Source organism: Amblyomma maculatum, unplaced genomic scaffold (genome assembly GCF_055883805.1).
Source record: "Amblyomma maculatum isolate TAMU_Amacu unplaced genomic scaffold, ASM5588380v1 scaffold_13, whole genome shotgun sequence".
Lineage (NCBI taxonomy): Eukaryota > Metazoa > Arthropoda > Arachnida > Ixodida > Ixodidae > Amblyomma > Amblyomma maculatum.
This window is the reverse complement of record NW_028146738.1, coordinates 23,201,193-23,226,404: the sequence shown is the minus strand read 5'-3', so window position 1 is coordinate 23,226,404 and position 25,212 is coordinate 23,201,193. Positions and strand designations below refer to the sequence as shown.

Sequence of the window (25,212 nt, the reverse complement as noted above, 5' to 3'; positions counted from 1 at the left end):
AAAAAAAAAGAAAGAAAAAATTAAAACCCATCAAAACAGAGTCCCACGTGCGCAACCATTGTTGCCCAGAGCTTGCATCCTTGGCAGCTCCTTTTACAGGGCAATTATTGCAATTATTGGCGTCCGAGTCAGCACCATTGCGGACCACATCAGAAGAGCCAACCCACATCCTCCCGCTCCGCATCATACCGTCACTGTTACACACTTGCCCTTTTTCAACGCCGCCATCTCCCACCATTGTTGACATCCAGGGTTGGAATCCTCAACGAGACCCCACTCAGCGCGCCTGCACTGAATAATTGTCACTTTTATGGGCTCCCCAACAAGGAAGAGGACCTTACACACTTCAAGCTGACAGTGTTTTTTCTTTGAACGATAAGCAGTTCTTCCAAAAGAGGTGCTCGTTTCAAAGCTGTGCTGCCTCCGGGTGATGGGTCCAGTCAGCGTACTAAGGACCCCTTAGTTGTATACTGTTCGTAAAGCTCCTTAAATAAAAATGAGCCCCCTACATGACACAACAACGAGAACAAACTGCCTGTCCCCGCGTCTTCGAGTGCGACAGCAAAGTCCTCGGAAGAGGGGACTTCTTTCCCTCTCTGCCTACATTTCCGTTAAGCACTGTAGCTGCTGTAGCTGCCTCTCTGTGCGAGTCTCTCCGCCTCCTGTCCGAGGGCAAGTGGGAGACGGCCGCAGCTGGGCATTGAACAGGTGACCCAAAAAGAGCAGACTAATAATGGTGCCTAGCATACCCACCGATCCCTTACAGAAATCATTAAAGAAATGAAAGCAACACATCAGATAACGCTACAATGTTTCTAAGTGCAAAGTCGACAACTCCAAGTCATATAAATATATGTACATCTCCGCACATTAACTAGAAAGAAACAGTGCAGAGTAAACTAATAATACAGTGTCTAGCAACACTATTAAAAGGGGATAAAGGCCACGGGGGGCTGCGATTATTAGTACCATTTTGCCTTTAAACTACAATAACATACTTGTTGCAAGCTTAAAATCAAAGATTCACACCTGTCCCACCCACAACAATGGAACACACATCTGACTCAAGTCTGCAGAGAAAGAGCAAGCTAGACTATTGCAGATGCACCCTTGGTTATTTTTCTGGCATTTCTGAGGGTGAAGAATCTGACTTGTCAGTAGCATGCATATGAATAAGAATCCTATGACAGTAAATACATCAGATTTTCTGGAGTGGCTTTTCTTTGCTGACCACATATGAGGTGAGCTATAATTTATCCAACTTGGCCTAGGTTTATTCTATGAATAACAAAGCTAAAGCAGGTACACAGTCGTCCACTCAGGCTGAACATGCGAGTGCGTGGCATGCACTTTTTGAGATGCCACTGCATCCATCACAGCTGCACACCGTAGCGAAGAGGCAGACAGCGTGAAGTACCAGCCTCTAGTCCCTCTACCACCACTGGGGTCCCAAACTAGGGACCCCTTGTTTTTGTCAGGACAGGCCCCCTCAGGGTCAGCTAGTGAGTAACCTCCTGTATTTGTACCTGATGGCAATGTTTTCCACCACCACCCACAATACGCAGCTGCGCATCATAGCAGATGTGCAGCAACAGCTCCTGGTCCTTCTATGCATAAGCCCCTTTGCCTTGATGCATGCCTGCGCACCATAGTAAAGAGGCAGACGACATGACGCAGCAGCTCATGGTACCTTTACACATGAGCTCCCCCCCCCCCCCCCCTTTTCATTGTACTTCAATACGCAGACTACGCCACACAGCAGCTCCTGGTCCCTCTATGCATAAGCCATTTTGCCTCAATATGCACCTGCGTACCTTAGCGAAGAGGCAGACGTGAAGCTGCAGCTCCTGGGCCCTCCATTCACAAGCCACTTAGAATCAATGCACGGCTGTGCACTGTAGTAAAGAGGCGAAGGACGTTAAGCAGCAGCTCCTGGTCCCTCTACACATCAGCCATTTTGCCTCGATGCGCATCTGCACCCCGTAACAAACAGCCAGATGTGACAAAGAAGCTCCTGGTTTCTCTACACATAAACCACTTTGCCTCAAGGCACGTCTGCACACCGGAGCAAAGAGGCAGATGACGTGAAGCTGGAGCGGCTGGTCCCTCTAAGCACAAGCCACTTAGCCTTGATGCATGGCTGTGACGGATGCATTGCTATTTTGCAAACTGCATGCCACAAATTCCCATTCAAGCTAAGAGTGGACGACTGTGTAATGTAAAATACTGGATATTTACTTCAATGGACAATGACAAAAAGTAACATGGTGGACAATATAAAAAGAATTTGCTGCATAAAGTTTGTTGAAACCAGTTCTACATCCTACATGTAAACAAGCTAAAAACATTACTGTCGAAGGGATGTCCTGTGTGTTTAAAATCATCACGCTCAAACAACTTCAACACTGACAATCATGATTCAATATTAATAATATAGATAATGATACAATACTCACTTTAGCCATACCAAAGAAATGAGAATGCAAAGGGATGTTGCTGTTTGTCCCCCATGGATGACAGTTTTCCATGTTCAAAGTGCTGCTTCCTGTTGGCCTACGAAATCGGCTACAGCAAATGGCATCTGAAAAATTTTTGGAAGCCTCATGCTGGTCTTCAACGAGAAAAGCATTGCCATACAGAATCGGAACACAAATACTTTTACAACACACTAAAAGCACTAACTGCGGTGCTGTTTTTAGGATGACTAGGTAGAGGTTTTGCTGTAGCAAGCCAAATGTTAGCCTTCAATAAGGAAAGCATTCCCATACAGAAACAGAACACAAAAACTTTTACAACACATTAAAAGCATCAATTGCACAAATGCTTGTAAGATGACCAGGTACAGGTTTCTGCTATAGCCCACATCATGTGACCAGCGGTTATCAGAAGCCTTGTATGTGAGCATGATGCCCTAGATTCAATTTATGGCTATCACTGTATTAACAAGCATGGGTTTAAAGCTACTTTAACATGATAATCTAAGAACATGGTAAGAGCTTTCAGTGCGAGACATAAGCTCAGTATCATGCACTATAAGGTGCTGCATGGCTCTAGTGTAGCTTTGGCATTATCTCGCTGTCAATAATGCAGTGAAGTTCTGAGGAGCCTTTGAATATCTGTAAGGACAAAGCAACAACAATTTTGTTTTCATCTCACTTTTGCCCAACTCGTGCTCTTTTTTTTTTTTTTGAGCCCGCGGCTTGCATGGCCTCCCAGTATGCCTGTTTTGCATAAAAGAAGGCGTTGCAGGCACTAGAGCTCACAGCCCAACTGTATCGCGGCGGCGGTATGTCAAATTCGTGCCAGAACAGCGCAGAACAACGGGTCAAGAAAAAGACAAGTGCTGACTTTTTTTTTCTCTTATCTCCTTGTCCGGTTGTTCTGCGCGGTTCGGTCCCACATGCATAACCAACATGCGCAAGGTGCTGTCCTGGTTTGTCAAAGCTGAAGGAGAGTACTAAACCTTTAGTTATTTAGTAGCTACAGCCGTTCCTTCTAGAAACTGTAGTTGCCGTAAAGCTCGAGAGAGAAAGATCAGCGGCTGTCCATTAAAAAAAAAAAAAAAAAAATCTCGCGCCGTTTGCACAAGTGTAGGCATGTCGCACGATAGGCTCGAGCGCTAAAGTTTTCTCGTGTAGTTTTTACAACTCAGTACGTTGCGCATGGTTAACAAATTAACTCCTTTAAAGCTCGGGCAGGCGCTCCTTTATCAGAGACAGAAAAGTTGCGCGGCTTACGGGCGCAGCGTCCAGTAATGCCGAGAAAGATGGCCCTCAGACTTGAGGCTGCACTTTAGTTAGTCGGCGCGGAGCCATCCTGTCAGTCTCGCCTAAAACACTCGACCGTTCGGCTGCTGTACAGAGCTGTTTCCTTACCCAAAAGCTCACCACTATCGGTGCATCGAAAAGTTCCACTAAAGAAACAAAAGTTCGGTGAAATACTTACTTTGCAATCGGCGGGTGAACAAAGTATGCCAGCCGCACCAAGCCACTGCAAAAACAATGCTAGCAGTGCATTACAGCCGTAGGTATTTGTAACTGCGCAGAAAATGCAGAACACGGAAACGTGAAGCCATCTTCCATGACTAAACTTCAACTTGTCAGGTGGATTGGATTGGCTCATTTCAGATTTTTTTGAGGATAGGTTCGGTTTCGTTCTTTTTGAGCTTGCTGCTTGCTGCGTCTATTCAGCTACTGATTAAAATTTCACCGAAGCATCATGATAGAAAAATGTTTAATGGTCATTTAACTTTTAATAAAAAATGTTTGATGGAAGAATTCAACGATGAAACATGCGGAAAATAAAAAAAAAACTGTTTAATGGAAAAGCTTTCTAACGCATCGATTCGCTCTGGCATCATATAATGCAGACTTGACGGTATTACTGATTTATACGCAGTTCAGACGAGCACGACGACTACAAACTATATCATAGCTGTGTAAAAGCAAATCCAGTGGCGGACGTACGGCGGCTGTCCGCTGGGCGAACGGATTCGACCATCCGCTTTCGTACGTACGCCGGAATTCCGGCGGACGTCCGAAATCGGCCGCCGAGTTGCGGCCGAGTTCGGTTGTCCGTCGGACGTCAGTGGCCGTCTGGGCGTTGGGGATGGTACTTTACGTCTTTTTTTTTTAATGTTTACTTGGATAATCACAGAAATTAGTAATGTAATCTGTTTAGGGGAAAGATAATTAGACACAAAGTAGAAGAAAAAACAACGTGCCGAAGGTGGGATCCGAACCGGAGGTCGTCACTTTTATATCCACTTACCCCGTCCCCGAAGTGCAGAGTAGCAAACCGGTTTCTTCTTCGGTTAACCTTCCTGCCTTTGCTCATCTTCCAACACCCCTGCCTATTGTTACACTCAGAACTCGCCTGTGCAACGAACCTAATCCTGAAGTTGCAAACCAAGATGAGGTGAAAAGCAACAAAGTACTGCAGCTCATGGTCAAGACTTTATAGAGACTCCAGTTTTACAGTTTGATTCAACGGCAAGCATCCGAAGGCTGTTTGCTATGCAGCACGCACGGTGTGGTTGTTCTTGATTGCATACAGCATCAAAATTGATTAAACTGTCACCACATAGAAACGAAAAAATGCATCATTCCAAGCATTTAGTCGAGTATCGAGCACACAGCGATACGTTCATGTTCTCCTTCTTTCCCCTGGCGGTCCGCGAATGGAATGGTTTAGCCGATGGAGTGGTTAATTGCTCATCACTAGATGGGTTCAGTTCACGGCTGTCAATTGTTCCTTGAGTACCCTATATATGTGTAGCCTGACCTCTGTACAAATATAGTGAAACATGTATCTTCAGTGTGTATATATTGTATCATATCCTCTTTTTCCATTCCTTGTCCCACACTGCCATATAGAATTCTATAAAAATTAGACAAGTGTGGTTTGTCAGTATTCCTGTCATTTGCTGTTCTTATATTATGCCCCAAACCTGCAACAGCCTCCAAAAGGAGGCTAGCAGTATGTATGAAATAAAATGAACCAGCTTAGAAAGCTTGTGCCTTTACTTGCTTTTTGGACGGAACACAAGTTCTCGGGCCGTACAGGATCTGCAACTGCTATGGAGAGTCGGACGGACAAGCTAGGCGCTGCCCGATCAGTTCATGTTTCATTGTCAGCATATTTTAAGTATACACTAAGGGATACGCTTTTCTTTTTTTTTTTTCACTGTGGCCCAGTCCAGACAGGAAAGAGAAGACGACGGGCCATGGTCCTTTTGCCTTGTGGAAGGCGAGGGGACGGGTGAAAGGGATAAATTGAAGAGAAAGTGTAAGGTCACTAGGGATGAGTTGGCTCCTTTTCCACCTTTTCTGCCTAGCCTTGCCACACTGCCATAACAAGTTGTCTCCGAGTGTAATTGAAGTCGAAAATGACTATTATTGGGATTTGTTTTTATGCTATGTATGGCGTAAATTTTTTTCGCAGCCAAACTAAATCTCCCTTTGACGCCTGGCGTCTGCCTATATGTCTCGTCGAATTTGCGCCTAATTTAGGCAAAAAGCGCTACCCTTCTGCGCAAACTGAATTTTCAAAATTCGCGGCCATTATCATCATTATCGTTTTGTAGCACTATAGTCTCGCGTTATCTGTCGTGTATTTACACACACACACAAAAAGAAAAAAATCATTCAAGATGGCTGCCTCCATGTTTTGCGCTGGGACGCGTAAGTGGCCGTCTTTTTTGACGATTTCTCGTCCTGAATGTTTACCCACAACGAAATTTAATGGTCCTTGCTAATAAAGAACACGTCCCGCATCCAAGGTGCTGCTTTTTCTTGCAGGTAAGGACATAAGACGTCAAAGGGCCGCCGCACGTCCTCGCGACGGCGCGATTATTCCCGATGTTGCATTTTGTTGCGCCGGTTGTTTTGTGCTTTATGAAAGTTCTTTGTGCTTAGGTTCACAAGAGTGCACCTAAGTGCCAAGGAGTGGGTGACGCCGGGACTAAGAAGGTTGAATCAGGACAGAAAATATAGGCTTTTCACTCGCTGTCAAAACTCGATTCTGATCTGCTTACCGCTGTTTTTGTCCGAATTCCATGGCTTTTAATATAATTTATTAACCTTTTTTCCTCGCTTGGTACATTGATGACCACTGCGGATACGTAGGGCCCATCGCGCGGTATTTGAGGGAACTGCTCCCGATGGCATAGACTGCCACCACGGTAGGGGAGGAAGGTTTCTCCTTTGGCTACTATTGTCTCCACCCCTAGCTCTGTTGATGACATTCGAAACGGCACCGCATTTTCATTTACCTTATGGAATGAAAAACGCAAGCGGTTTAACTACTACCGAGGTACTTTTTTGTGCGACGTTTATGCTTCTGAGTGTTCTTTGCTAGAAGCTCTCCGGCACTGATGCTTGCTGCTTGTGCTAGTGGAACGGTAGAAGTAGTGGCGTTCACGGTTTACATTGCTTGAAAGCAGTTTGTCTAGGAACACTTCGCAGACTTGCAGCTTGTGTCAGCAATACGGCTATTTAATGCAGCAAAAGAGGGAAATATTAATGCATTTGCTATGAGGCGAGCCCAAGCCCTTAAGAATGGAATTATCTAGTGGTTGCATAGCGTTTGACCCAACAGTCAGACAGATGACTCCACAGGCTGAAAATATTTAGTCCTTTCCTGTCCTGTGTACGTACCCTCTCTCCAGTTTATAACGTTGGTAATTTCCTACACCTAGAATAAAGCAGCTTGTGCTCTGCCCTGTGAACAATTTAACAGCTCCTATTCTAGACATACTCAGCACGAGTGCCAATGCTTTTTTGTGGATAGTGCACCAATCAGGCCAGTAGAAGACTTTACTGCCAAATAGTGTCATAAGCTTGAGCTTACTGAAGGCACTGTTCGGCTGAAAAAAGGCCATTTAGCAATCTCCATTCCTTGCAACTTTCAGGCTCTAGGGTGTTTCCGAAATGCAAATATATTGAAGAACCCTGGCTAGTTTTGTATGGATGCTTCAAGCTTGGTTGCGGGCTGGAGAGCATCATTTTAAATGATGCACATTAGCCGTTTGGCAAGCTTGCACTGCAATAATTTGCACAATGCTAACGAATTAGGTTTATGTAAAAAAGGGGATTTAAACAGCCCAACAGCTTGAGTAGGCTTGAAGCATGCAATAAAAATGGATTCCTCACAGTTAAGAAAGGTGCAAAACTTTTGATTATCGGTTTTCATATGGGCAGCTTATGCACAACAGCTGTGCAGAAAACCCGGGTTTCGGGTTTGGCGAAATAAATTTTGGCTTTGTACACATCTTTGAATGAAGCTGAGCATTGGGCTTTTCAAAATGCATCATTTCATTTTTTGTATGTGCAACTTTGTGGTCAAGCTTTACCTTCGTTTTGACTGGCTTTGTCACTGCAGCCTCCTTGCACACAGTGCAGGTTGTGCACAAATGTTGCTTGTTTGCAAGGAGAAATTTTGTAGAAAATGTTTCTGCACCTGAACCTATGCCTACAGGTTCCATGCCGTGGATCTGTTTTCAGCAAGGTTCACTTGTACCCTCTTGAATGCTGATCCAAAGGATACAGGTTTACTCTCAGCCGCGGTGGCAGCTGATGGAGGCGAAATGCAAGGCGGCTTTGTACTTTGCGATGTCAGTGCACACAAAGAAACCCAGGTGGTCAGAATTTTTTGGAGCTGTCCACTCCAGTATCCCTCATAGCCAATGTCGCTTTGGGACATTAAACCCCATAAACTGAACAGAGCACTTGTCAACTGTAAACTTCCACGAGGAAAATACTATCTATGCAGCTCAAAAGCAGGCCCTGTGGCTGCAGACGGTTCACCAAAATGTACATGTGAAATTAATTACAAAATAAAGTAGAATCCCTTTGTGCACGCTACATAAGGCATGACAATCCAAGGCAAACACAGATGATGGAGGTAGGTGCAGCCTCTGTCTAGTTATCAAAAGGCAGTATTTCTGTGCATACCAGCAATGTGTACATGGGGTTTTATTTCCAGGCTGTAGGAGGGTCAATATTTTAGCCTCTTGGGAACCTTTCTTGTGCACTACTAACACTGCTGCATATCATACGGGCATTTTCGCATATTGCCTCTATTGAAGCTGCATCACTTTTCTAGGTAAAAGTGAATATCCTAGTTTCTAATTGCAGGTCTGCAATGATCACTCTAAAAGTGTTGAGAATCTTTCAGACGACTGTGTACAAACTTAATTAGACTAACTACACATAGCTTTCCGCATCCACAAAACCATATGTTCGCTTAGTCCTTTAGCTCAGAGCTTCATTTGTAATTGGCAATTGTGCCAGAATTGCCAGCGACTTGTCCGACCTGCTGTTACATTGCTTGCACTGCCAAAGAAAAGGAATAGATTTGGTAAATCCATTGATTGCATTTTCAGTTCTACAGAGCCATAGTTATCCATGAGAAAAAATGCGCATTTCAGTCTTTAGCACACATTTTTGGTATGACAAAAGTCATTTTATGATAGTGCCACACACAGAGTGCTGGTGGCAGTGATGCCTCAACAAAAATGAACTCTTTCTTGAAGTAGTTCAGACAGCAGCTTCGCTGACAATCTAAAATTTGTACCTGACAGTTACTCTGACCCCATTTGCGATGTGCATACACTGGTAAAAAAAACGATGGAGAAGTGACAGCATGCTTTACTAATGAAGGAAACCTTTTAGAATTAGAATGGCTTGAAAAACATTACAAGTATACCTGGCGATGTTAGTGCGTTTTTCGGGAGTTAATTTGGTGGTTACGGGGTTAACGTGCAGCTAAGTTCACATAGTTAGCATCAATTAAATGCTGTGCATCGTGGGGACCATCATTAACATGTGAACCATTGAGCTCATTAAACATACAAAATACATAGGCACCTTTTATTCAGACAGCATGTGTATACAAAATCAAAAGCACCATGGCAATGTCAGAAGCAGCTTAGGCATATAGGCACAGCCTATTTTGAACATGATGTGGAGCAGGTTCCTTAGCCCTTATATTTTTCAAGGTCGGCTAACAAACATGTGCATTTGCAAAAACCTGCATGGTATGCAGTTGCAACTTTCTAAATTACTGAAGAGAATGCTGATGCTATTCTTTCTAGTAACTGCAATTTTCACCTTGATACACTGCACATATCCTGCCACTGTAGAAAAAATAGTGACAGTCATACTTTATACTGCTTTGTAATTTTACATTTGACAAAATCCCCCCTTCGCCTTTCTCACTGTAATGCAATGGCAAGGACATTTAGCCATTCCTGGTGTTGGATGCTTTGGCCTGCCATTAACAAAATGAGCCACCGCACAGATTTCCATATGGTCCCTCCAGGCTTTGAACTCTGCAAAAAGAAAAATTTTCCAAGTTGTTAAAAGTGAGTCTAAAAAAAAAGACAGCAAGAAAGAGAACTCTTGTAGACCGGAAAATACAAAGAAAAAGTACAGGTGTTGCCAACACCAGCGGATTGCACAAGTAAACTACGTATGTTGACATCAATTTTTGGAAGCAGATTTCAGAGGCTAGGCTACACTGTCATGCAGTCAGCCATAACTATTGCTGGATGAATGTGAACATATCCAAAATGAGCTAGATAACTTCTTGTCAAGTTTTCCTTTGTGTGCCTTTATAGAGGCTCTGACTAGGTTCAGACATGGCAAATAGACTTGTCCTCCGCACTCATCGGTTCTTTACGATGCCCGTCACTGGAAAGGCCTAAAGCTTTTCGTAGTGGTTCATTGACTTGAGCGAGAACATCTTCGGTGAAACTCCGCCTGGTTCGGTACTTGAAACAAAAGGTTAAGAAACACCATCACCAATCAAATTATTTATTAGAACCCGGCGTTTCGGGACCAACTCGGTCCCTTCCTCAGGGGCGACTAAAGTTTGAATCCCGCAGATGCAGGCAGCGGCCTATACTTTCCCTTCCCAACACGTGGCGAAGTCCAATTCTGTACGCGGAGGGTAGCGTCCCCGGATTCCTGTTCACTGCTGCAGCTGTCAGCCGGATGAACCGAAAAAAGACGTGACGTCTTTTGAAAGGATTGGTTACTATGACAAGTATGTTCACCTCCTCAAAGGCGATTTTGTGGTCGGCGCGTTCGCAGTGCTCGGCAAGGGGGTTGTTTTTCGAGTTCAATTGCCGGACGTCATTTTTGTGCTGAAATATCCGCCGACAGAGATTTTTCGTTTCGCCGATATACGAGGCCGGGCACTCGGAGCACGGGATTTTATAAATAACGCCTGGTTGTTTTTCTCTGGGAATACGGTATTTTGGTAGCGGCAGAAAACGGCCGACTGTTGAGGTAGGTTTGTGCGACACACAGACGTGTTTGCGCAGGATGCGTGCAAGCGCCTCACTGGTGCCCGCCACGTACTGGAGCACAATGCGAGGGCGCTTCGTCGTTTCCGTGCTGACCGACCCTCTTGTCCTGCTAGCTCAACGGCGGGAAGCACATTGAATAAAGGCGCGTGTGTAGCTATTATTCTTCAGATCGGCGAAGCGTAGGCACTGCCTGCTACTGCGGGTCTCGAACTTTAGTCGCCCCTGAGGAAGGGACCGAGTTGGTCCCGAAACGTTGGGTTCTAATAAATAATTTGGTTGATGATAGTGCTTCTTAAACTAGTGGTTCATCACACAAATTAACAGGTGAATAGCAGACGCATGAGCCTCTTCTTGATGAGCCTACATATGCTCTTTGTTCTTATTCAATCATTTACTATCAGTCAAAAAGAACTCAGTACTCTGTTTGACAGCAATATGTGCATACTGGATTCACCTTCAGAATTTATTTCGTTACAAAAAGGTGCCAATCACGACAAAGGAACTGGTCATCGAACAACAGAATGCCCAGTGCTCAGTCTAAAGGCAACAAGGAAGCAGAGGTAAAACTGCCAAGTACAATGTCAGGAACAATGTAGAAGCAGTGTTGTGTCGTGGCAATTATTAGAGGTAAATCTCTGCGCATCATTGCAGAACAAAAAGAGTAAAAGATGCGTCCAGGTGGCATAGAGTGTGAAAAAAAAAGCTTTGCAAGCATCGGCCCAATGCTCTACATTGAATAGAAAGGTAGGCAAAAATAAACATGAAGCAAAATATAAACACAGTGTCCATCAGTTATAATGGGGCTTTAGGCACACAACATACAATTTCTGGACATGTATCACCCCTGGGGTGCTGTCAGTAGCATCTGGGGACAATTCCATAGCCCATTTCATCTAGATGAGTGAACTTGATTTGCAGAAACAGCAGCATAAAATTTATGGTTTCATTAAATCCACGATGGTGATTCAGCATCCAAACCTAGAGTCGGTCTCCTGGCTTGTAAGTTTCATTGTCATTGTAGGTTACGTTAATCATTGGTGCCTTGCTGGCTTTTTATGCGCAGCTGGGCAAGTCATTGGGCTGCTTCTGCACGCTGAAGGTAGGCAGTGACACTGAGGCTGTCTTTTTACGTTACATGTTTCGTCAGCATGACATCGAGTGCTGTATTAAGGCCTTTAAAGGGAAACTGCGCCGGTTGTAGATTTTGATGAGTTTTGAGGAATCGAATGATTACAGCTTCCAGGTTACGCATGCGAGATATCTTCGCGCTAGCATTTCAAACAATGGCGCAAATAGAGATTTAAACCGCTTCGGCTATCAGGCTTCTCCGCACCACACAGCGACGCGTGGGGGCCACATGATGACATTGACGGTATCGGTATGTTTCCCGCATAGAACGGCTTGGTTGGAAGAAGTAAAAAACAAGGCTACCAAAATTGAAGGCCCAGACACATTGTTTGGTGGAGTCAGAAAAAGGTACCCCAGGATGTGGGCGAAGGTAACGAAAAGAAGAAATATTACCGTCCGTGACGTCATCATCGAGCTTCTACACAGTCCCTCAATGCTGCGAGGAGAAGCTCGAATTTTAATCGTTGATTACTTCATCAATTTTAATGATAGCACAAAAACACTTTGCAAGCATTACCGACAGCTTGTGGAGATTCAAACTCTTGAATAGCGCAGAATTCTCGAAAAGTGATGCAGCTGCGTTTTAATGGCTCACACTGTCGGCGTTCGTTCGGTCACACTATACCTTTCAATCAAATGACACCACCCGAAAACGAAACTAATGGCATCAGAAAGATAAAAATCCTGCATCCACCGGGAATCAAACCTGCATCCCTCGCATGCCCAGCTCAGTACTTTAACCAACTATGCCTCGCCCGGAATTATGAAATGCATCATAATTCTCTTTGTATACCGTGAGGATGATAGTTAAAATAAATCCTGTCTTCGGCGGGAATCGAACCTGCATCCCTCGCATCGCCAGCTGAGCACTTTAACCAACTGCACCACTTTGCTTCTTTATTACCAGTTTTTGAAAGCACACAGCATACACTCTGAATACACAACAACAAAGCAAAAAAAAGCACTAGGCACGTTCTGCCTAAAGCGCTAGATTTAAAAGGGCCTTACTGAAGCCAGCTGGTCCAGTACAGGTAGCCACTCCGGAGAATTATCTTGTGCACGCAGAATTTCTCTTGAGTATACCACGCTCTCGATGAAGTAGTGTCGAGCGGGGTGTACAACGGTTCGCTCATGCCTGACATCCATACGCGTTTTCCATACGCTGCATACATGCATACATAATAGCATCAGCATGTCATTCGGCACTCCTTCAGGGTCGGCGCATGGCAGATATCGGATGCCGAATGGCGTTATTGGCAATTCCTTTTTTAACGTTCACTTCAAGATATCCCAGAGGAAAACTGAGTCATGGCACTCCAAGAAGATGTGTTCAATGGTCTCGGGTTTTCTGCAAATAATGCAGTTAATAGACCAAGGTACAAAGAGCCCTTTATTCTGCAGCCATGGTTTGACTGGAAGAGTGCCGGAATGCAATTGAAAAAAGAATGATTTTGCACCAGCTCTGACAGGCATACGTTTTACCCTTTTCAAAATGTCACGCTCACACCCTACATTATACACAGCGCGGTACACTGACACTGCCAAAAACACATCTCGCAGATCCTTATACAACTTCTTCCGCGGCACAATTGACAGATATTCAGTTGAGAACCTTGCCTTAAGGATACGAAAAGATAAAACAACTTCCCGCAAAAAGGGGCTTAATGCCACCGGTTTTGAAAAAGCAGATACGATGTAATCAGGCAGTGACTCACGTAATCTCACTTGGATTACGGTCCTTAGAAAGGTGTCACTTTGCTCACGCAGAAAAGAAAATCTAGTCACAATTTGCTTGAGAAATAGATGCATCAACCCAAGGCCCCCATTCTGAACTGCGTGAAGCAGATTGCCCCGGTTCGTGCGTTCCCATGTGGATGCCCATATAAACGTTGCAAATACACGGTGAAGTTTCTGTACAGACGCTCTTGTCATCGATAGAGCTTGAAGAACATAAAATATCTTGGCAACCAAAAATACGTTACACACAGCAGCTCTAGAAAACATAGAAAAGTTGTGTCCTCCCCACTTGTTCGTTTGATTTTTAACTCGCTGCGTTTCTTCCTCCCAGCACTCTTTCGTGTTATTGTGCTGATCAAGTGGCACACCAAGGTATTTGCCCGGTGTTATCGTCCATCTGATGTTACAAAAGTATTCCGGTGTGTGTTCCCAGTCTCCATACCAGAAACCTAAACATTTAGTCCAGTTAATTGCACTACCAGTAGCGTTACAGTACTCCACAGCTTCTTTGGCAACTTCCTTTACGCTGTCTTGGTCCGCACAAAACACTGCGATGTCGTCAGTGTAGGCTAGGACCTTAACTGCAACATTGAAAAATGTGTACCCTGTAATAGCTTGGCTGGAGAGAAGCCTTAAACAAAAAGGTTTCAAGTATAAGGCAAAGAGAAGGGGTGACAATGGACACCCTTGTCGAACAGAAGATAGCACCGGTATGCATCCACTCAATTTACTATTTATGACTAATTTTGCAACGCAGTCTTTGTAAACCATTTTAACACCATTTGTGATTACACTCCCGACATTTACATGCTCCAAAAGTGCATACAAGATATCATGCCCAACTCGATCAAAGGCCTTGTGCAGGTCCAGTTGTAACATTGCTACGTAATCATGCATGGCATCGCAACATTCCAATATGCTTCTCGCCACGTGAATATTGGTGACTATAGTCCTGCCTTTAATTCCGCACGTCTGATGAGGTCCTACAAGGGTTGTAATGACATTCTGAAATCTTCTGGCTAGGACCTTCATGTATACTTTATAGTCTACATTTGTTAAACTTATTGGGCGGTAGTTTTCGACACAGAGCAATCTAGCCGCGTCTTCTGTTTTTGGAGTCGTACTACATGGGACTTGTGGAAAGATGGTGGGACAAAGTCTTTCTCATAACATTCAGTTATCACCCGTTCTAAACACACAGCTGTTTCTACCTTGAATAACTTATACAAGGCTGCTCCAAGCCCGTCAGGTCCAGGTGACTTATGAAGACTTAATTCACCTATGGCACTTTCGATTTCCGCGGCTGATATAGGCTTTTCCAGCATTTGCTTGACGTCATCATCCAACCTGGGCATGAGTGGTAGAAAGAGAACGCGAAAAATATCTGCGTGGCGAACTAGACTATATGCTAAGCGTAGAAAGCATCGATCCGGGAAAATTTAGAAAATAAATAAAAGAAACAAAGAGCAAACTGGAAGTGATCGATGAAGACAGGTATCGCGGCGCGATGATAAGGGCGCGGGCCGAGAAGCTGTGGTGTGGGGAAACGCCCACTAAGCGGGTGCTCAGTGATGAGAAGCGGCACGCGGTGAACAAAGAGATAAACAAAATTTATTACCAAAATGAAGTTACTAGTGAAAAGGCACTAAGAGAACGAGCCTTTTTCGAATTTTACAGAAACTTGCTTAGCCAGAAGCCAAAGGATCTTGATTGCTTAACCAACTGCACCACGCCCGGGATCGTGAACTGCACATAAATCTTGTCTACAGTGGTTTGGTTTCGTTTGCGGGGCTTAACGTCCCAAAGCGACCCAGGCTATGATAGATGCCGTAGTGGGGGACTCCGGAAATTTCGACCACCTAGGGTTCTTTAACGTGCACTGACATCGCATAGTTTCTAATGCTTTCTTGACCTCGTCCTTCGTCACTGGTGGAACGTCTGACTGTTTTTCCCTACCGCCAATCTGATTACGATCCTGACTACTTTGGATACTGTAGAGATCTGCATAGAACTGCTCGGCTACTCTGACTATCTTGTCAATATCCAGAGAAACATAGCTGCTACTAATCACGAGACCACATCTCGGGATATAGAAGCAGTTTTAACCGAAATCATCACTGGAAGAAAAGACCGAAAGAGTATCTTTCTCTTGAACATATACAGCACTCCGAAGCAAAGGAAAGTTAGGTTTCAAGTCCTATTCCGAAAAGCCCTAAAGATCGCAGGAAATAACCCGCTTATCATAGCCGGTGACTTTAATGCAGCCCATCAGGAAGGGGGGTACAATCGGCAGGATCCTAAAGGCAGACAATTATGGGAAGACATGCAAACACTAGGACTCACCCTGCACACTGATCCAAATGCACCCACACGCACGGGTAATAGCGTCAGCAGGGACACCACCCCCGACCTGACATTAAGCAAGAATGTAAGTACAGCGGACTGGAGAAACACCGAGCAAAACCTAGGTAGTGACCACTTCATTATTGCCCTCACATTAGGAAAAGGAATCAAAATCAGAAAACCCAAACAACCCAAAATCACGGAGTGGGAAAGATTTAGGCAAATACGAGAGACCGAGGAAATTGAGTAAATCGACGATATCGATAAGTGGTCACAAACGCTAAAGAAACACGTGGATGAAGCAACAGTCACTCTGAAAGACGAAGATGCACCGCCGAGTATCGATAGCAAACTCCTAAACATGTGGAACAAGAAACAGGACCTAGAGAAAAGCCTAAAAACACAAAGATGGAACCGTAATATTAGAAGAGCACTAGCTCGACATAATAAAGAGATGGAGACATACGCCATTAAACTAAATGAACAAAACTGGTGTAGCAGATGTGATGAAATAGAACAAGGCATGAGCCTCTTCTAAACATGGAAAATTCTACGACACATGCTCGATTCGGAAAAATCTAAAGCACAAGCCAACGTAAATCAAACTAAAGTTAAGCATGCCTTCGAAGGCTCGGACGAACAACTGATGAGTAAATTAATCGAAATCTACATCGGACAAACGGAAACCGAAACGTTACCAGCATATGAGGGGAAACCTAACCTAGACTTAGACGCCCCCATCACTAGGGCTGAAGTCCGAGCTGAGATTATTGGATTAAAGACAAGATCAGCCCCAGGACCTGACGGTATCACGAACACTATTATCAGAAATCTTGACGACGAGTTAATCTCAGCCCTGACAGAATACATGAATAAGGTATGGGAGACTGGACAACTACCGCAGGCATGGAAAAATGCCAGTATAGTCCTCATACCCAAACCGGGGAAGCCGCGAAACTAGAAAACCGAAGACCCATATCACTGACCTCGTGCGTGGGAAAGCTAATGGAACGCGTTATTCAGACGAGACTTACCAAATACATGGAGCAAGAGAACCTCTGGCCACACGAAATGGTGGGCTTCAGGCCGGGGCTAAGCACACAGGACGTGATGCTCAGACTTAGATACGATATCATAACACATGAATCTTCAGATACAAAGACTATTCTCGGACTTGACATAACCAAAGCCTTCGACAATGTCAAGCATAAGGCAGTGCTCGAAGGTCTCCAAGAAGTTGGGGTTGGAATCAGAACCTGTAACTATATCAAAGATTTTCTCACTAACAGAGAAGGCACCATGAGCTTTCAAAGCGCCAAATCACCCAAAATCACCTTGGGTAGCAAGGGAACGCCACAAGGCTCTGTCTTGTCTCCCTTTCTATTTAACATTGCTATGAGGGGGCTACCAGCACAACTAAAGCAAATACCGGACTTAAAATTTAGCATGTACGCAGATGACATAAATCTCTGGATAAATAAAGGTAGCGACGCAGAAATAGAGAACTCCAGGCTGCCGCAAATAAGGTGGTTGAGTACGCTGCGGAACGCGGTCTATCCTGCTCGCCGCAAAAGTCAGAACTATTCATCTACAACCCCAAATATAAGAAAAATAAAGCAGACATAAAGATAAATGTTGAAAACTACCCGGTTCCACAAGTAGAGGAAATTAGAATCTTAGGAATGATCCTCCAAGCAAGAGGGCAGAACACAAACACCATAAAAAAATTGGAGAACTACGCAGCCCAAGTTACGGGCATATTCAGAAGAGTAGCGCTTAGAGGACACGGTCTCAAGGAACGTAGTCTGCTCAAAATGACACAGGCCTACATCATCAGTCGCATATGCTATGCCACATCTTTTCTCAATCTCAAAAAGGCAGAACGCGAAAAAATCGACGTCATAATTCGAAAATGCGTCAAACGCGCACTAGGCCTTCCTGTCTCCACATCAACAGAGAAGCTGGAGAAAATGGGGATTCATAATACATGGCAACAGCTCACTGAAGCTGTCAGAATCTCTCAACTGGAAAGACTAAGTCAGACGGAGACAGGCAGAGCCATCCTAGACTGGGTCGGACTCCAGTCAGACAGAGGCCCACAGATGAAAACATATATCCCACCCAACATAAGGGAACACATACTGGTACCACCCTTACCTCGAAACATGCACCCAGACTACAACAAAGAACGCAGAGAACACAGAGCCAAAGCCGTCGATAAAAGAATGAAACGCAACGCAGTCGATGAAGTCGCTTATGTAGACGCATCATGCGAACGACACGGAGCAGCTGTCTCGGCAGTAGTAAATGGAGAAGGTGCACCTAAAATTGCGGCCTCAACACGCACCCGTGACATTAGTACAGCTGAAGAGGTCGCAATAGCGCTCGCATGCACTGGTACACAGGCCAAAACTATAATCAGCGACAGCAAAACGGCTGTCTGGAATTTTGCAAAAGGACGGATCTCAGAGGAGGCCAAAAAGATTCTTCTCACAAATCCCATTACTAGAACCATATCCATCATATGGATACCAGCACACGAGTCTGTCCCTGGTAACGAAGCTCTGGCCCGAGATCTCTACAACCGGGCAGCGGTAGAACAGCCCGAATGCAAGGGAATTAAAGATTGCGCTATCACATACAATGAGATCACAGAATCTTACAAATTAGATCGAAAAGTATACCCTCCCCCAGATCGGTCTCTCACTAACAATGAAGCACGCATCTGGAGGCGATTACAAGCCGATAACTACATCTGCCCTGTCTGGGTTTACTTAACACAGACCGGGGAGGAAGAAGATTCTAAATGTAAAAATTGCGGACAAAAGGGCACGCTAGATCATATATAATATGGCAATGCGCCGATTCCCCAGGCGCCGGCATTAACATTGAAAGTAGAAAAGTCTGGGAGGTTTGGCTGCGGTGCGGAGATCCCACCGTTCAGCGGCACGTGACCCGCCTGGCGGCTGAGGCCGTGAAGAGTGCTTGTAACCTCACCTGACCTCAGCCTGCGGGGCCCTCCTGACCCGTTCCCCGGCCTGCGTGCCGGGGGCGGGAGATGAAGGGCTCCTTTTCGGTGGAAATAAAGTTTTAATTCATTCATTCATTCATTCATTCATTCATTCATTCATTCATTCATTCATTCATTCATTCATTCATTCATTCATTCATTCAATATCGCATACATCTGGTTTTTGCCTATGCCCAATTTCTTCTTTACTGCTTTCAGGCTTCCCCCGTTCATTACAGCATGCTCAATTTTCTCCATGTTATACTTCCTTATATCGGCCACCTTGCGCTTATTGATTAGCTTTGATATCTGGACCAATTCGATCTGGTCTGTTGGATTGGAAGCTTTCATACTCTGGCGTTTCTTAATCAAATTTTTCGTCTCCTTAGACAGCTATGAAAGGGGAAATCAGCTGGAGAGAATCAGATAACTACAGATTTGCTGAAGGACGGGGGGGATATCATGTTAGAAACACTGGCCACCCTGTATACGCAGTGCCTGGTGTCATCGACGGTACCGGAACCATTGAAGAATGCAAACATTATCCTCATTCATAAGAAAGGGGACTCTAAGGACCTTAAAATTACAGACCAATCAGCTTCCTGCCTGTTACGTATAAGGGATTTACTAAGGTAATCGCTAATAGAATCAGGACAACCTTAGACTGCAACCAAGCAAAGGATCAAGCAGGTTTTCGGAAACGGTACTCTACTATCGATCATGTCCATACCATCAACCATGTGATAGAAAAATGCTCCGAATGTAACCAGCCCTTATACATAGGATTCATTGATTACGAAAAAGCATTTGACTCAGTTTAAACATCGGCGGTGTTGCAGGCATTGCGAAATCATGGGGTAGACGAGCCGTACGTGGAAGTGCTGAAAGATATATATAGTGGCTGCACAGCAACTATAGTTCTGCATAAAGAAAGTAACAAAATTCCCATAAAGAAAGGTGTTAGCCAAGGAGACACAATCTTCCCACTACTATTCACAGCTCGCTTAGAGGAAGTATTCAGAGACTTGGAATGGGGGCAGTTAGGGATAAGGGTAGATGGAGAAAACCTCAGTAATCTGCGATTTGCTGATGACATTGCCTTGCTAAGCAACTTGGGGGATGAACTGCAAATAATGATTGATGACCTAGACAGGAAAAGTAGACAGGTAGGCTTGAAAATCAATATGCAGAAGACTAAGGTAATGTTCAACAGCCTCGGGAAGGAACAGCAGTTTACAATAGGTAGCGAAGTACTGGAAGTAGTAGGTGAATATGTCTACTTAGGACAGGTAGTAACCGCAGATCCGGACCATGAAAAGGAAATAACAAAAAAAAAAATAAGATTGGGATGGAGCGCATTTGGCAAGCACTCGCATATTATGACTAGCAGCTTACCGGTATCGCTCAAGAGGAAAGTATACAACAGTTGCATCTTACCTGTACTCACCTATGGGACTGAAACGTGGAGGCTAACCAAGAAAGTTCTGCTTAAGTTGAGGAGAACCCAGAGGGCTATGGAACGAAAAATGGTAGGGGCAACATTAAGAGATAGGAAGCGTGCTGAGCGGGTCAGAGAAATAACTCAAGTTACCGACATTCTAGCGGAAATTAAGAAGAAATGGGCATGGGCAGGACATGTAGTGCGAAGAGAGGATAACCGATGGCCGCTTAGGGTAACAAACTGAATTCCAAGGGAAGGAAAGTGTAGCATGGGGCGGCAGAAAGTTAGGTGGGCGGATGAGATTAAGAGGTTCGCAGGGGTCAAGTGGATGCAGCTAGCACAGAACCAGGTTAAGTGGAGAAATATGGGAGAGGCCTTCGCCCTGCAGTGGGTATAGTCAGGCTGATGATGATGATGATGACATCGCATAGAACACAGGCGCCTTGCTTTCGTCTCCATCGAAAAGCGGCTGCCGAGGCCGGGATTTGATCCCGCATTCTTGGGAATAGTAGTCGAGCGCCGTAACCACTGCGCCACCTCGGCGGGGCCTTGTCTATCGTGAGGATGACAGTTAAAACGCACATCGTAATTCTCCTTGTCTGCATGATGCTGATGCGGCCACTCCCCTTTGTAGCGAGCGATCACAGAGTTCTGGATTAGGCCAATAGATAAAGGAGTAGAAAAAGAACAAAAACTATACCAACTGCTGTGCATTGGTCAAAAGTCCAGAAAAAAGAAAATGGGAAGAAAAAGAAGGGGGGGAGTCCTTCAACAATCCCCTCTTTGCGCCACCAGTCAACGCGGTGCTTTGTCACCTCTACTGCCCTACTTAGGGTGTGCTCTTTTGGTGATGACATTGACCGCAGACCAAGTGCTGTCTAAAAGTCTCCATCAGTGCTGATGTCGCAGTTAGGGGGGGAGTGCCGCAGTTTCGGGCACTCGATCACAACGTGCTGTATGGTTTCATCGGCTGCGTCGCACTTGGGGCACTTGGTATCCAAGCCTTGGGTGTAGTGATGTTTAGCTCGTTCGTTGCCAATCTTCGGAGGGGCTGAAGCCTCTCCAAACGTGGTCATTAGGCAGTGAAGAAGCAGAAGACGATGATCTGATGGTGGTCAGGAGGAGATATATATTTACAGAAGCAAAATAGTATACATAGGCAAAGTTACAGCAACAAGTCACACAGACAACTGTAACTTAAAAGAAAATGAAGACTCTCACACAGAGAAGTCACTTTACAGGCCTTTACTTTCCTACCGAGCGTTTCGGTTAAAGCCTAGGGGGTGTAAATACGTGCTAAGCACGGAGCCTCAATCTTGACTGTCGAGCATGGTCCGAGGAGCGCTTTTTGATACCAGACATCAACAAAGACCCAAGGACGGTCACCTTAGGTGATCCGCCTCGAAAATGAAGCAGCCAATTAAATTATTTAAAAACATGCCACAACCCCAGTGGGTTGGGAATAATCTCGGACCCAGGTCCTTAATTACGTCAAATAAAAATACAACATTCAAAACACACACTCTCTCCACTCGCTGGTCCCCAAACCCTCTCACACGGCGCCTGTCTTTGCTTCCCCTCCTCAGCGTGTTTGCGACGCGACCTTGCAGCTGGCGCCTTTATGAAAGAAACGCCGCGGGGGATCTGGAGACTAGGCCACCCAGCCGCCCCGTTCGAGGAAAAGGGGGGGGGGGCACTGTCCCAGAGCAGTGTACAGTCGCCGTTGCTCGGACCCAATGTCTCGCGACACAGCGGGAGGCCGCTGGGCTGATTCCCTACTTGGGAGGGCCAAGGGTCGCGCCTATTGTCGCCTTCTGCAGGACATTTAGCGAGCGCTTGTGGCAGTGCAAAAAGCTTCATTAACGGCGTCTCCCTGCACCCATGCTTGGCCCCACGGCGGGACATCGCTGGACGAGCTGGCCGTAAAGTGGTTCGCAGAAGCGGGCTGCTGTTGTTCTCGGCTGATAAGGATGCGTCTGCCTTTCGCTTCTTGGCGACGCCTCGGGGCGAAGGGGCGAAACAAACCAAGCCTCCCGCGCGCCCGCGCCTCCGCGCCCAAGAAAAGGGGAGAAAAGGAGAAAAAATAAACAGCGCTCGCTCCTTGGCCTCGGCGCGTGGGGGGTTCGACCGCCAGCTCGACTCCACGTGCGAGTCGCTTTTCACTGCGGCCTTACACGTCCCTCATAAGAGGGTAAATGAGCTTGGAATCCGGTCATTTCAGCTTAATACAACAAAAGCCGCAACAACCCGCGAAGGAAACAAAACATGTAAGACACTTCGCACGTGAATGGAACACCAAATGAATCTCGCGACACAAGATGGGTATAACACAAAACAAATCACACATTCGCATCGGCGGACCGGACAGTGTTCGTGAAAGTCCCGCGCGCGAGCAATTGGATGTCCTCACGCCAAGTTCACGCGCACTCTACCGTTCACATCACACATTGCACCAGGTACGCGGGAACATTCACGCGTCGCCGAAAGGCCATGGCTCAAGCGTTTTCTTGCTCTACGCCCCAAGTCACATTGGGGACACGGGTTAACGCGTCGGCGTTACCATTGCTTGACCCTTTCATGTGGGTCACCGTCACATTGTAGCGCTGTAGGGCCAACGCCCATCGCGCGAGTTTTGCCCCATGAGGCGTACTAGTAGTGAGATAGGAGAGGGGGTTGTGGTCAGACACCACGTTAATTTCTGCCCCGTACACCCAATGATCAAATTTCTTTAGTGCCCAGATAATGGCGAATGCTTCCCGCTCGATCGTAGACCAGCGGGTCTGCGTTGGCGTGAATCGGTGGCTGGCAAACGCTATCGGCCTTTCCCGTCCCTCGTCTCCCATCGGCGCCAAACAAGCCCCCGCTGCAACGTCGGACGCGTCGGTGAACAGCCAATATGGCCTTTTAATGTCGGGGGTGTTCCGCGATGCAGCTTCGCACAGAGCTGACTTGAGCCTGTCGAGCGCGTTTTGCGCTTCCTGGCTCCACGGAATCGTGTTAGGTACACCTCGCCTCGTCAAAGACGTGAGTGGTGCGGCCACCTCGGCGTATCCTTCAACGTAATCGCGGTAGTAACCACATAAGCCTAGCAGACTCCGTAGCTGTCTCTTTGTTGCGGGGGGCACGAGCCCACGAATGACCGATATCTTTTCTGGGTCGGGCCCATGGGTTCAGCCTCCCACTATGTGTCCTAGGTACTTAATGTGGGCCTGTGCGACCTGACACTTTTCCCGGCTCACTTTAAGCTTGGCGTCGCGCAACAAATCAAAAATTATTTCTAAGTGCCGCAAGTGTTCAGTCCACGAGGAATAGAAAATGGCGATGTCATCGAGGTATGCGGCCGCATAAGCCTGATGTTCCGAGAGGAGGGTGTTCATTATCCGCTGAAAGGTGGCCACGGCGTTCTTTAGCCCGAACGGCATGACGCGCCAAGCATATTGTCCCTCGTGAGTCACGAAGGAGGTCAGATGTTGGCTCTCCGGAGCTACCGGCACCTGCCAGTATCCGCGTCGCAAGTCGATAAGAGTGATATACCTAGCGCGGCCCACCCTCATGATGAGCTCTTTAGGGGGTGACATTGGAAAGGCATCCGTGCGCGTCGCTGCATTTAAAGCGCGATAGTCAACACACATGCGCACCGATCCATCCTTCTTACATACGCATACAACGGGATGGGCGCACTCGCTTTCCACCGGATACACCAGCCCGAGGTCTAGCAACTCGTTTACCTGGCGGCTCACCTCACTCCTTAATAACTCCGGCACGCGATATGGGAAAGTGCGTTTGAGCTGGTGGCTTTCGTGCAGCTCTATCTTATGTGCCTCAACTCGTGCGACTCCCGGCGTTTCGCTGAACAAATCAGCGTAAGCGGCAAACACCTCCGAGATCTCGACGCGGCCCTGAGTAGGTAGGTGTGCGAGTTTCTCCGCATCTATCAGAAAACCACCACATTTCTCAGGCACAGACCGAGGGGTGTACTCGATTTCACCAAACTCCTCGTCTTCCTCGAAAAATACTCCGACATGGCTGACACGTGCGTAGTAGGGTCGCAGCCTGTTCGCATGCACTATCGCTGTAGCCTTTTTTTCCCTTGTCGATTCTGTACGATTTCTGCCTCTCTTGCGCGGTTACGACGAATGGACCGAGCCATTTGGGGGCCATTTTACTGCCAGGGTCTGTGTCAAAGAGCAATACCTGGTCTCCGACGACAAACGTCTTGCTCCGTGCGCGCCTGTTATACGCCTGCGTGTAACTTCCCTGACGTGCGCTCGCCGTCAAACCCGCTACTTCTGCTGCTACTTCTAGCTGCTCGCGTAGCTGTCGCAAATACTTCGCGGGTTCTTCCCTGAGTGTGTTCGGGAGGGGTTGCTGGCCTGTCCATGTTCGCTGCAGAATTGCTAGCGGTCCGATAGGGTTTCTACCGAATAAGAGCCGGAACGGCACCACGCCTGTAGTGTCATGGGGGACTTCCCTGTACGCCCAGAGAACGAACGGGACCAGTCTATCCCAGTTCTTGGGATCTTTCTCAATAACATGGAACAACATGTTCTTCAAAACGCGGTTCCACCTTTCCACTGTCCCGTTGCTCTCCGGATGCTCAGGAGTCGAAAAACGCGGTGCGCATCCCAGTCTTGTTAACATCTCACGCGTCAGCTGCGCCGTGAAGTTCGTTCCCTGATCTGAACAGACTACCTCAGGTATGCCTGTGCGGTTGAAAATCGTAAGCAAGGCGTCGCATGT

The 25,212-nt window shown here is 46.2% G+C and overlaps 1 long non-coding RNA gene across 1 annotated transcript in view; it reads right to left on the bottom strand.

Moving 5' to 3' along the window:
• Positions 1–25,212, bottom strand: part of LOC146172358 (uncharacterized) — a 70,805-nt gene that overhangs the window by 2,398 nt on the left and 43,195 nt on the right. The window contains exon 2 of the long non-coding RNA XR_014702524.1: positions 2,457–2,581. This is a non-coding gene — a long non-coding RNA (uncharacterized LOC146172358). The remainder of the gene's footprint in view (positions 1–2,456; positions 2,582–25,212) is intronic.